Raw genomic sequence first — 5,082 nt, forward strand, 5'->3', positions numbered from 1 at the left:
GTTTTTAATAGTCAAGTAGTATTCCATTGTGTAAATGTACCACATTTTCTGTATCCATTTCTCTGTTGAGGAACATTATAGAGATTTTTTTTAAGAAAATGTTGTGAGCCTATATTGTCATTTAACTCCCAGAGATTATAAATCTGAATGGAAATAAATATGACACATCATTTCTAAAATTAAGGCAAATGTGTTCATCTTCTAGAATCTGAATGACGAGTGTTTTCATACTTTATCACTAAGATGGCAATCCCAATGAACAGATAAGATTAAAAATAATTTAGCAAGGGCTGAAAAGATGGCTCAATGGATAATCATGTGGACCTAAGTTCAAACTCCTATTGCCCAATTAAAAAGCTTGACATGACCATATGCATCTACAGCTCCAGCACTGTGGGGTGCAGAAACAGAAGGCCCCTGGTGTTTGCCGGCCACCAGTCTTGTTTTTAACTTAAGGGTTAAAGTACTCAGGAGACCCCAATGGCAATGATGCCAACAGTACCCAGAAGGAATGGAACTAGGATTGGTGTGATCCAGGCAAAGAGAACATGAGCCTGACTCCACAGAAGACCTCTAGCATGAAAGATGCATTTCAGAAACTTGTCTTTACATCGAAGGCAAGAAAGTTTACCTGCATATCTGTGTCTTGACCAACGACAAGGAATCCAACCCAGTGTGGTCAGGAGGCCTAGGCCAACTCCACAGGGTGCTCCAGGGTAGAAGATATAGAGGCTAAGGAGTAGCACATAGGACAGAATGGGTCCCACAGGATGCAGGGAGCTGCAATAGTGCCCTTGGCACTCCCAAATATCTCATTTCCCTAGGCATTCAACAAATCTGATGAGAAAATGATCATAAAAATGAGTTCTCTCCCCCAGAAAAGGTTCAGCTGGCAAAGATGAGCTTCTTAAGTCAAGACTCCAGAACCCATGCAAAAAGCATGGTAGACTGTACTTGTTATACCACAGCTGGGGAGGTGGAGACGAGTGATTCTGGGGACCACTGGCCAGCCAGCCTTACTTACTCAACAACTTCCAGGCCAAGCCAATGAGAGACTTGATGTCTAAAAAGGTGCATGGCATCTTAGATGAGCTACACCAAAGATTGACCTCTGGCTTCCACACACATGCGCACATGCACCATGCCCATGAATATATGTGTGTGTGTGTGTGTGTGTATACATATATATGTATATACACATATATACATATACATATGTGTGTGTACATGTATGTATATGTATACACACATACTGATATATACATATACATATACACACACACAACTTCTCGAGATCAGGGCTTGCTAATCTTTTTTTTTTTTTTTTTATAAAGATGGTAATATTATAAGCTGTGTGAGGCCTAAAGTAACTGTCTTAACTGCTTGTACTCAAACATTCTGAAGTGGTCACAGAAAATATGGAAACACACAGAAATGGTTAGATCACAATAATGCCATGTAGACATGGGACTTTGATATCATATGATTTTCATCATGAAATATTGTTTTGGATCTTTCCCCCAACATCTAGAGATGAAAGCCGTTCGTCACTTCACTTGGATTTGCTGTGAACTATGACTCGTTAGCATCAGCACGAGGTTGGTGCCTTTTCGATTCTAGACTATGAATATAAAGACAGCATCTGATTTTATATTAAATATACAACATTAAACACACAGAAACAAACCTATATAGAAGCACACATACAAGCACACACACACACACACACACACACACACACACACGCATGCACACACGATGAACATGGACTCCATAAACAGTCTTACCTTTACTGTGGAGTATAAACTCTAGCATGTTCCATTCTATCACACTTGCTTTTATTTGTTAATGCTGTTGAGAACTACTGAGTTGCTTTTCCAGCTTCCCAGTGTGTCCTATCATATCCAGTCTGAAAAAAATGTCCAAGGTCAATTAAAATCTGTACAAGAGTGGCTCCACAGTCACTGGCCATTTCGTATTCCTCAGTGCTAATTTTACTTGGAATTTGCCAGTAAATAACACAAATACTGAAGAAAAGCAACAACAACAACAACAAAGATGCCATCAGCGAGCTGTGAAGGACAGCCTGACAGGATTGCCGCCCTCCACAGGAACTTCCAGATGGCTCCCTGCCTGTGGATATGGGTGATGTGTTCATTTTGTTTGAACCAAGCAGATTCACAACAAAGAATTTAAGGCAAGTGCAAGTCCCAGCCTGAAACCATAGTGTGGCACATCCTGGAGTCTGGACCATCGTGTGAAGCTGTGAGGTATCAGAGAGGTGCTACAGTTGCAAACTGTTACCTCGTCATGCCACTCATCTAAGCATTAAAATAGAGCAGACGTGTGTGCTGTTTCTTAAAGTTCTCTGTGATTGGAGAGTAAAGGCTGCTTGGCTCCTTTCTTAACTGTGGACAGTTTGTTTTGTCACTTTGCAGAGGTGTGGCTGGCCACTGGTAAAGAGGCAGCACTGAAAATCTGCCTGGTGACAGCTCTTCTGTCACTCTTGGGTGTTGTGTCTTCGTTTATTCTTTGAGACACAGTTATTATATGCCAACTTATTATATGACTCAACTTCACCTCAAATTAGAAAACAACCATTGTTTTTTGCTTTTTTTTTTTTTTTTTTTTTGGTTTAAGAGAGGTGAAATTATCCAAGCTTAAACATGCAAACAAACCAAAATGTATACAAATTTAATTACAGTGTAAGAGAGGATCAATTTTATTTAAGTTTTAACTATTGTATTTAACAGCAGCACCACATCTATTACCATATTAGAGAAGAACTCATCACTTACCCTACTAATTTGGAAAGACGTAGATGTATTAACATTTACGTTTACTGATATAGTGTGCTGATTTCCTGTTTAAAGGATGGGGGATAAAAATCCTTACAAGTTCATTACCCAAACTTCTGGGTTTTACCACATGTAACATAGGGTCAAACAATCAGAAGCAATGATAGTATGTCCAGCCATTTTATAAAGAAAGAGAACACCGAAAAGCCCTCTCTCTTCATATCATGGCAATTTTAATCTACTGCATAAATGTAACCACCATATCTAGTAGTAAGAAGAGAAAACAACTTATTTTATGTGCAGTGCCTAAGCCAGTTCATGGCAACACAGTCATTGACAGAACAGGAGCCTGCTCTCAAGGGGCACAGAAAGATGCCCACCTCAAGTTCAGCAGGGTGTGCATGGAAAGCCATTGGTGGCTGTGAAGTTGATGGTTCCCCATGATGCTAGCCACTGCTCATTCCTCAGAGGCAGGCTCAGCCTCCGAGTAGCAGGATTATGGTCCTTCAGCACAATACATATATACATATACACATACACATACACATACACATACACATACATCATATACATACATATACATATACACACACACATACATACACACACTGTATGAAGTTAGGGTCCAAACTTCTTCCTTTTCGAGTCAGTATCTGGTGTCCCACCATCTGCTTGCCTTGTTAGCCCTATGTAGTGCTCATATTTTTCTATTTTCTTTCTGTTCTACCATTTTAGAATGTTTGCTTGAATTTGTAATGCAAATTTTTTCTCACTGTGCTTCTTTGTTGTTGTTGTTGTTGTTGTTGTTGTTGTTGTTTTAACTTGTCAACTTTACACAAGCTAGAGTCTCTGGAAGAGGGAACTCTGTTTGAGGAACTGTTTTCATCAGATTGGCCCGTGAGCAAGACTGGGGGGCATTTTCTTGATTGGTGATTAACATGGGAGGACCCAGTCCACTGAGGGCACGACACCCCTGAATAGGTAGTGGCACTGGGTTATGTAAGAGGGGGTCACCAAGCAAGTCAGAATGTGCTGGTTTGAATGAGAATGAGCCCCATAGGGAGGGTCATATATTTGAATACTTGGTCCCCAGTTGGAGGAACTGTTTGGGAAAGATTAGGACGGGTGGCCTTGTTGGAGGAGGTACTTCATTAGGGATGAGTTTTAAAATCTCAGAAGCCCAGGCAGGCCCGGTCTTTCTTTTATAAGTTGTCTTGGCCATGGTGTTTTGCTACAGAAATAGAAACATAACTAAACTAAGACACAGGGGAAGCAAGCCATTAAACAGTCTCTCCATGGCCAAGTTCTTCTTGGTCATAGTGTTTATTACAGCAATAGAAAGCAAACTAGGACGCTCTCCTGATGACTACATTTGCTTACGGTCAGGTTAATTCCTTGGCATCTCTTGTGTGGTCGTCCGGCTTTCTAAGATGCCAGTGGTTTGAACTTAAGCAGGCAGATTCCAGTCTTTCATATGGCTTCTCTTACGGAGCATCTTCTCAAGTGTGACAACGTACAGAAGTGACAGAGGCCGCACCAATGTGAGACATCTGCAGGTGCTATCAGAGGCCATAGCAATGGATGAATTCCAGTGGAGATAGTGTGGGGAAGGGAAGGGGGAAGCACTGTGAGAAGACCCTGGCAAGGATTCACGGGGAAAGTAGAGAAGCGACGGCTGGATGTGGTATTGGGAGAGAGCAAAGAAAACATATGGTTGGTGCGAAGAGCAGGTCCTGAGAGAGCCAGAACCTTGGAGGGAAGTCAGGCTGCACAAGGTCCAGGGGGAAAATGAGTTGTTTTTAAAATGATTTAAGATTAAGAACCAAGAGGGATATTTCTAACAAAAAGTTAAGGATTAATTAACTCTCATGCTACTGGGATTTTATATTTTTAAGAATTCTGAAAAAAAAAGTCACACGTTTAGATTAATTAATGTATGTAAAGGGCTTACAGCAGTACTTGGGTTTGTTTTGGTCTCTGGGGAAGCAGACACTGAGATAAAATTAGGAATGCAAAAGATTATTGGGGTGGCAGGGGGGGTGCTCCTAAAATGAAATGAAAAGAGTCTAGGAATAGGAGAGGGCTGCAGTGCACCTGCCTGACACGCACGAGGCCCTGGCTTAGGTTGCCAGAACAGTGATGGGGAAGAGGGGTGGGGAGAAGGTGGAAGCAGGATTGGGAAGGGGCACCCTTCAGGGTACTATATAGATCTGACAGTTTGGTCAGCCCACTGGGGACTTAGATGACTGTCCATCCTAGACACCTTGACACACATGGTGACAAG

At 41.6% G+C, this 5,082-nt stretch overlaps 1 non-coding gene across 1 annotated transcript; it reads right to left on the reverse strand.

Annotated features, from left to right (window-relative positions):
- Positions 1-2,960: 2,960 nt before the first annotated feature.
- Gm25215 lies at positions 2,961-3,081 on the reverse strand. The gene has a single exon (XR_003954193.1). It is a non-coding gene; the product is annotated as a small nucleolar RNA SNORA29 (small nucleolar RNA).
- Positions 3,082-5,082: the final 2,001 nt, after the last annotated feature.

Source organism: Mus musculus, chromosome 2 (assembly GCF_000001635.26).
Source record: "Mus musculus strain C57BL/6J chromosome 2, GRCm38.p6 C57BL/6J".
NCBI classification, from domain to species: Eukaryota; Metazoa; Chordata; class Mammalia; order Rodentia; family Muridae; genus Mus; species Mus musculus.